The sequence below is a fragment of the Rattus norvegicus genome, chromosome 9 (assembly GCF_021556685.1).
Source record: "Rattus norvegicus strain SHRSP/BbbUtx chromosome 9, alternate assembly SHRSP_T2T, whole genome shotgun sequence".
Classification (NCBI taxonomy): domain Eukaryota; kingdom Metazoa; phylum Chordata; class Mammalia; order Rodentia; family Muridae; genus Rattus; species Rattus norvegicus.
Window position 1 is genome coordinate 19,398,192 of NC_141542.1, and position 9,329 is coordinate 19,407,520.

Consider the following 9,329-nt stretch of genomic DNA (forward strand, 5'->3'; position numbering starts at 1 on the left):
AAATTATTGTGGTTTTGCCTTTCTGGAGGACATTAAAATTTACATGTTTTGCATATGGCTTTTTTTCTTAGCATTTAGTCCTGCTTTAGCACTGTTCAAATGTGGCCATGCAGCCAGCATCCCTTTGCTCCAGGCTCTCAGCACCCCATTCCTGTCACTGATCTGATGCATACTTGGTCCCAGAGATGGACAGCAGAGGGACTTGACACACAGCATCCATTCTGCTCCACTTCTTTGCTTTTTGTACATTCTTTACAATGGCTATTTCTTGATTTATTATTACTATGAACCTGACTTTTCTTGATATTTTGAGATACGATCTTATTATGCAGCCCAGGCTGGCCTTGATTTCCCAATTCTCTGGCCTTAGTCTTCCACCATTCCCTGATTCTCAATTTGTTATTAGAGGTAGTTGTATGGGCCCATTTCCAAATCAAATGTTCTTCTGGCTTTATGACTTTGCCCTTTCCACAGACTTTTATTAATTATGCAAAGTAGATGGTGTTTAATGTTTAAATACTAGATATATTAACTCGTCAGTCCCCAAGACAACTCTGTGAATTAACACTCGTTATCATCCTCACTGTGCAGATAAGGGAATTGAGTCACACAAAGGTAAAATAACTTCTCCAGGTTGAACATCTAACGGGTGTGAGAGCCAAGCTTTGAGTCCAACTACAAAGTAGATCGGCCTATAATGTGTCTGCTGCTGCTGTATATTCAAATGGTAAATTCTGTACCTTAAGGTCTGGTTGCTCCAAGACAAGGAGATACTCATGTATACCAGATTTTCTTTCTTTCTTTCTTTCTTTCTTTCTTTCTTTCTTTCTTTCTTTCTTTCTTTCTTTCTTTCTTTCTTTTTTTCTGTCTTTTTTTTTTTGCCTCCTAAGTTATCCCTGATTGGTTAATAAAATCCCTACAACATGGGCTGGGCAGAAGAGAGGGGACAGAGCAAAGTTTCCCTGGGCCTGGGGGCTCAGGCAGGGTCCACAAGGAGAGGGAAAGGACATGGAGGAGAAGGAAGGAGACAGCACCCCATAGGGTAGGTGGATCGTGAGTGTATTACCATGAGGGGCAGCCTGTCAGAACAGGAGTGGCCCAGGCAGAGCATGGCAAGCAATACCTCGGGGTTATGGACAGGGAAGCAGAAAAAATAGCACAGAGGGTTGTGTCTGCCCAGCTCTAGTACTTTAAGGCTTATTCTAAATCTAAAAGTTTTGTGTCTTTTATTTGGGAACTAAATGATCTACGGTGGGGGAGAAACCCCCTAATAATATTTACTGTAGCAATGGCCACTCAATTATTGTGGTATTTTAAATATAACACAGATTGAATTTCACAATTCAGATGCAAGGCTTTTTATGTTTCCAATGCGACTGTACACCTGAGGTCATGTCTAGGTATAGAGACAGAACATGGCAGAAATGCCTAGAACATTTTAAGGTCACCACACCAACCAAATGAAAGCCACAGGCTATACAGACTATGATGGATGAGGAGAAGGCTTAGTGCTCTCTGGGAGTCCCCTTCCCTAGACTTGGGATAAGCCTACCAGTAAGCCAAGACATATTCCTCTTTCATTTCTCAAGGAGCCAGGGGTAGACCCACATATATGATTTCTTTGCCTGCAGGGTTTTTTTTTCCAAGCGCTGCCCTGTTTGAGGACTTGGCAAAGGTAAGCACCATCAGAGGAAGGCCAGCATATGAATTCTGTATAACTCTGCTCTGACAGCATGTACCTATCAAGTACTGGAAGCCTTGCTGGAAAGATTAATCAACCTCTAGGATCAAAAGGAAACAACCCGAGGGCCATATGGCTCTAAAGCAAGTCTGGAACCATAGCCCAGTATGGAAGTTCAGCCTTGGATCTTACATCAAACAGCGTTAGCATCCAAAAGAAAAACGAAAATGAAATGGCAAGGTGACTGGTAATGACCTCATGGCAAGGATATCTAAGTCATGTGGAAAGATCCCAGTGCAAAGACACATGTCCAGGAAGCTTTCACCAAGAATCCCTATTCTGTGTTCTACAACATTATATATATACACACACAAAGAATACTCATTTATGGTCAGCTATGGGGATTGATTCTCTGGGAACCTGACCTTGAGATTGACATAGATGTATAAAGGTGTTTGACAAGTGCTCTTGGGGACCATGGCTGTGACAAAGAGGAGAGAAGAGGATGGGGCGGAGAGCACTCTGGATCTAATGCAGTCACAAGGGTATGCAGGCAGCCCTGTGTGGGTCTCAGGAGCTGGCCTGACCCTGAAGTCTTAGCCTGCACTGGAACAAGCAAGAGGCCCGGCCTTAAAGTCTCCATTGGCTAAGGACGAGGTTCCTGGTCAGAATCCAGTTACCACATTGTAACCACATAGCCATCCCTTCTCCATTATCATTCTTCCTGAATTTCCAAGTCCTATCATGAGGATATTTGGGGCTCCACTCTGATCTTTTGCTCATAGCAAACATAAAAATAAGGTGGATGGGCAGGGAGTGGAATGGCCTAAGGTTAGGCTAAACCTCAATTTTAATGTGTCCATAAGTTCAGGAGGGAGTCCATTGGCATTGTCATCTGTGGCTTCTGTGTCCTTATCCCGGGTGAGCTGACTCTGTGATACGATGCCACCTCAACTCACATATGTCAGGGTGAAAATCATGTATGACTTTTCTGGGAAGAACTCTGCCTTTTCCTACCATCTGGAGTTATACAACATCACTATGCAAAGCTCAGAAGAGAGGGGTGGAGATTGTGGAGGCCTTAGAAGTTGAGGATCTTTTCTGATTAAGGCACATATTTTTTCCTGTATAATTTTTCCCTTGCTCTTTCACTAATGATGGTTGACTTCATTCCTGGCCTGAAGTAAACTGGATTCCAAGGTTTTGGATTAGGGAAGCCCCTATTTTTGAGATGACAGGCCCAGCAAGGGATCCCACTGCATACAGGTTCCTATTCCCAAGGAAGTTGTTGTTGCAGAATCACAGCATGGGGGCAGCAGCACAGGATGTCTCCGGGCTTTCTCTCCTGCACTTGCTGCAAGTGTAATAAGGCTGTTTGTTTGTTTGTTTGTTTGTTTGTTTGTTTTTTATTGGAAATTACTACAAAGCTGGTCAGAATTAATACATGGCTTTAATACCAGCACCCACAAGGTATTTTTGTTTTTGCTTTTGTTTTTGTTTTATTTCATTTCATTATTTCTGTAATTGTTGTTAGGATTCTTATTGTTTTCTTTGGTAATTCCCTCTAGCTATTCAATTTGCAAGTAGAATGTAAAGCCATGCTCTGCATGGTCCTCTTATTCATGTTAAGGATTTTATTCTTACCACCAATGCCACAGATGAACACAATATTTACTTTCAAATCAGGAAAACAGGCATAAAGAAGAGAGCTATGTAGTTTGGTCTCAGGTAAGCAGGCAATCAGGAGTGTTGGATGGCTTCCCAATGTTTTGGATTAGGTAAGCTTCTGTTATTGAGATGAAAGGCCTCTGCTGAAACCTTCAGTTGAGTAACAGAGAGCCTGTAAAGACTGAAAGAGTGGTTGCACCTTGAAGGTGAAGGCTGGCTCTTCAGTGCCTCTGCAGCCTGAGGCAGAGTAATTTTGGGAACACAAGAGCACTTGGCCAGAGATCATAGGGGACTGCATTTTGCTTGAGCCCTGAGACCTGGATGAGAGGAGGCCTCCACAGTCCTGATAAAGGGAAGCAGAGTCACATAGATGCGAGGGAACAATGGATCTGTGATCTGCATGTTATCCACTTCATTTATCTTTGCTGTGTACATAGTATATGTAAACGACAAGGGCATCCTACTTTATCACATCTAGTCTCTCTAGATGTTAAAGCATGTGCAAGTGTAAACACAGTAGAGTTATTTCAGCAATACATTGTGTCCCATTTTGTTAAAGAACTTTATTTTATTTCTATTTATGTATTTTTTCTTTTTCACTTTACGTTCTGCTCACTGACTACTGATACTTAATTACTCTCTCCCACAATCCTTCCCCAATTCTCCTGGCACAGTCTTCTCTGAGTGTATGAGGGCCAACTGTCTCGGTACCTCCCTTCTTTTATCAAAGCCTTTCCTGGGGGCATTGGTGAGGATGCTGGTTTTGAATGCCTTGGACTTGGCTTTCTTCATGCTCCAGTTTGCTGGCTTTGAGAAGTTTGTGAAGAACTGTCTGTGAACTTGGTACTTCATCCAGATGGTACACAAGAGGCAGTGGTTTTGTTAACATTTTTGAGAGTATATTTCAATCAAACCTCTCCTACTAATATCCTAACAATGACAAAGGTAATGGGAGGCTACACATCTATTTCATTAGTTTTCAGTTCTTCTCAGACCAGCAGTGTAGAAGCCCACAAAGCTGGCAAAGTGAAGTGAGGTCACGCAGGGGTCCTAGGGGAGCACAGTCCTACTTTCTTAGAGTAACTCCTAGGGACTTACCATATCCATACACCCGTAGCTCCATATGCACTGGACCCCAGTGAAGTGCTCAACATTCATTGCTTTTTTACTCAGTTTGCCACAAATGTTAGAAATCTGAAAAGTTCAGCAAATTTGAAGGTGTGAATAAGTCCCAGTGACTGGAGTAAGCTCAAACAGTCTGTGACAACGAAGAAATGATTAAGTATCCAAGAGAGAAGACCCTCACCAGGATCGTAGTCCTATTCCAGTAAGAAAATTTAATAATAAGGCTTCAGGTGAAAAGATAAATTAGGAGGTCTAGGCCAAATATTTTATCCTCTGCCCTCAGGGTTGCAGCCATTCTGTCAGCCTTTCCTGGCTCTCTCACAGGATCAGAGATCTCACCTGGAAGCAGGAATATCTGGAAGGCACATAATACATATCCACAGACGACTCTTTGGGTACAAACTGACAGGCAACTTCAAGGCTTAAAGTTATTCTCTCTCTCTCTCTCTCTCTCTCTCTCTCTCTCTCTCTCTTTCTCTCTCTCTTTCAGCTTGAGGCTGCACACACTCTGCATTCTTTTGTGCACTCTGCCTTTTTTATTGCAGTTTTCTTTTCTCAAACTCCCACAATCATTCACACATCTGTTCATTACCCTTTCATTCTCACACACACTCTTCATACACACCTCACACATATCTCACACACACCACATGCACTCTCCTGTCACGCACACACACAATCTTCATACACACCTCACATTCTCTCCTCACTCATTTTCACATTCTCCTCTCATGCTCTCTCCCTGGCTCTCACATTTGTTCTTACATTAACTCTGTGATTTACTCTCTCATTCACTCCCTCATGCTCCCTCTCATTTACTCTTCACATGTTCTACAGAACTACAGCCTTTCTCTTGCCCCAGTCCTTTATTAATAATCCAAAAGCGGGTAGAAAAAAGAGATTTTATAATAATTGCCAAATCAAATGCAAAGAATGACTACATCACACCAAGAACTAAAAACTACAAATGTTCTCCAAAGTTTCAGGCTTGCCCTGTACCCAGGCCTGTGGCCAATATAATAATAATAATTGTAAACTTATCATTATTTAAACTTTAACTCTTTACTTTTATACTTCAGAGTCCAAAGCTCCGAGATCAGCTAATTGCATTTTCCTGTGACACTCTAATGATAAATGACATAGGCAAAACTGCCAGGCAGTGGCCAGAAAGAATCAAGGTAACCCTTAGCACACTAATTCCACTAGCGTTCTGTTCCTTGCACACAATGACTCTCATAAGGGTTCCAGTAGTTAGACTTAGTTTACTAGTATATTATTTTATATATTCTATACTTCCTTAACCAGTCTATAATATTATGTAAAACTTACTTCCTAACTTCAATAACTTTTTCCTTTCTTAGGGTCCCAATGTCGGCTCTAATTCATTTTCTCTTATTTTCTTCAAGGTGTCTTTGCAAGTAAAACCCTAATCTAGAACTACAATTCTGCAGTTATTACATCTTTTCCAAGATGAGAATACACAGTATCCACCTGGGCCACTAGGGCTGTGCTGTGCTGTGCCCCTATGCATCAATTTCCAATTGTCTAAGAATCATAACATCAAGGAACATCTAGTTTCACAGAATTCACCAGAGCAGAAGGAGAAAGAAGTAGGAAAGTCAGATATAATACAATAATTGTGCACACCAAGGCCAACTGATAAGCAGTCACACACAAATGAAATCTATACAGCCGTTGTCCAGGGCTAAGGTTTGGAGAAATGGAAATAACCAGTTTTTACAAAAAGCTACTGCGGGCTACTGCGATGTCTCCATTGTATGTTGTCCCCAGCATTAGCCAAAACTCAGACAACAAAGGGAGGTCAAAAGGATACAGATTGGAAAGGAAGAAGTCAAAATATCACTGTTGCAGAGGATAGGGTAGTATACATGGGACACCCCAAAAGTTACAACAGAGAACTCCTAAGCCTGATAAACAACTTCAGCAAAGTGGGTGGGTATAAAATTAACTCAAACAAATCAGTAGCCTTCCTCTACACAAAAGATAAACAAGCTGAGAAAGAAATTAGGGAAATGACACCTTTCATACCAGTCCCAAATCAAATAAAAATACCTCAGTGTCACTTTTATCAAACCAGTGAAAGATCTATGTGACAAGAATTTCATGATCTGAAGAAAGAAATTGAAGAAGATCTCAGAAAATGGAAAGATCTCCCATGTTCATGGCTTGGCAGTTGGAAGATAGTAAAAATGGCCATTTTCCCAAAGTGACCTACAGTTGCAATGCAATCTCCATCAAAATTCGATTCCAATTCTTCATAGGGTTAGACAGAACAATTTGCAAATTCATTTGGAATAACAAGTAACGCAGGATAGCTAAAACTATCCTCAACAGTAAAAGGACTTCCCTGGGAATCACCATCCCTGAACTCAAGCAGTTTACAGATCATTAGTGATAAAACTGTATGGTATTGGTACAGAGACAGGAAGATAGACCAGTGGAATAGAACTGCAGACCCAGAAATGAACCAGCACACCTATGGTCCCTTGATTTTTGACAAAGGAGACAAAAGCATCCAGTGGAAAAAGGATAGCATTTTTAGCAAAGGGTGCTGGTTCAAATGGAGGTCAGCATATGGAGGAGTACAAATCATCCCCTTCTTATTGCCCTGTGTAAAGCTTAAGTCCAGGTGGATCAAGGTCCTCTACATCAAACCAGATCACTCAAACTAATAGAAGCAAAAGCGGGGAAGAATCTTGAACACATGGACACTGGAAAAAATTTCCTGAACAAAACACAAATGGCTTATGCTCTAAGATCAAGAATAGACAAATGGGACCTCATAAAGCTACAAAGCTTCTGTAAGACAAAGGACACTGCGGTTAGGACAAAACAGCAACCAAAAGACTGGGAAAAGACCTTTACTAATCCTACAACTGATAGAGGGCTAATATCCAAAATATACAAAGAACTCATGAAGTTGGACTGCAGGGAACTAGTAACCCTATTAAAAATTGTAGTTCAGAGCTAAACAAAGAATTCATAGCTGAGGAATATAGAGTGGCTGAGAAGCACCAAAAGAAATGTTCAACATCTTTAGTTATGTGGGAAATGCAAATCAAAACAACCCTGAGATTCCACCTCACAGCAGTCTGAATGGCTAAGATAAAACACTCAGGTGACAGAAGATGCTTTTGCGGATGTGAAAAAGAGGAACACTCCTCCATTGTTGGTGAGATTGCAGACTGGTACAACCATTCTGGATATCAGTCTGGAGGTTCCTTAGAAAATTAGACATTGCACTAGTTGAGGACCCAGCTATACTTCTCTTGCACATATACCCAAAAGATGCTCCAACATACAACAGGGCACATGCTCCACCATGTTCATAGCAGCCTTATTTATAATAGTCAGAAAATGAAAAGATCCCAGATGCCCTTCAACAGAGGAATGGAAACAGAAAGTGTGGTACATCTACACAATGGAGTACTACAGAGATATCAAAAACAATGACTTCATGAAATTCATAGACAAAGAGAACGAACTAAAACATATCCTCCTGAGTGAGTTAACCCAATGACAGAAATACACACATGGTATGCACTCATTGATAAGTGGATATTAGCCCAAATGCTCAAATTCTCCAAGATTCACAGACCAAATGAAAGTCAGGAAGGATGACCAAAATGCTGATTCTTCACTCCTTCCTTTAAAGGAGAAGAAGAATCCCTATTGAAGGGATAGGGATGCAAAGTTTATGAGTAAAGAGTAATGGCCATTCAGAGTCTACCCCACATGTGGCCTATACATATATAGCCTTCAAACTAGATAAGGTGGATGAAGCTAAGAAGTACAGGCTGACAGGAACTGGATATAGATGTCTCCTGAGAGGCACAGCCAGATCATGTCAAATACAGTGGCAAATGCTAGCAGCAAACCATTGAACTGAGAACCGGACCTCAGTGGGAGGAATTACAGAAAGATTGAAAGAGCTGAAGGGAATTGCAACCCCATAAGAACAACCATGGCTGCCAAGCAGAGTTCCCAGAGACTAAACCAGTACCAATCACTATACAGGGACTGTGCCATGGCCTCATCTGCATGTGTATCAGAGGATGGTCTTCTTGGGCACAAATGGAATGAACAGCCCTTGGTCCTGCCTAGGCTGGGAAAGTGGATGGCTGGTGAAGGGAGTACTTTTATAGCAGAGGTGGAGGGCGATGGTATTCAGACTTATTTCTGGAAAACAAGGAAGGAATAACATTTGAATTCGAAATGAAAAATATCCAACTAAAAATCAACAACAACAAAATGGTATATTGAGCTTCGAATCAAAAAAAGCCACAGTCAGGAAACAGAGAAATGTACGCCTATGGTTTTCTTCAAATATGCTCAGGGCCCAGGTAGGTTCTGGGTCCAGGCTGAACCAAGCAGGTTCCTGCCACTGACTGCTCCTCTATTCCTCTTTCCAGAGGCATCATGCAGATTAATATTGGGCCAGAGATGTGGGCAGAGCTGGTCAGAAGTGGCTTTCTTTCCTGTGGTCTCAGGATTATCTGCATTCCTGGGTGATCAGCATTTTCTGCCCCGGGATTTGGGTGCAGGATTCCCGATGGCTTTAAACTCCCTTATACCTTTTTTATATGTCCTGGGAGGTGTTACAGAAAAATTTATGTTTATCCTATTAATTTGGTCAAAACTGTCATCGACAGTATAATTTAGAGTTAACTATATAGTTGACAGCAAGCATACACAGTGGGTAATGTATGCATGATGAAGTTGAAATTCAGAGTTGGAAACACAGTGCACAGTGACTGTATAAATGCCTGTGAATCTCAGTCTGACTGGGAAGTGATTTGATGCCCAGTCCCCATGAGAATTCAGAGATCCATCC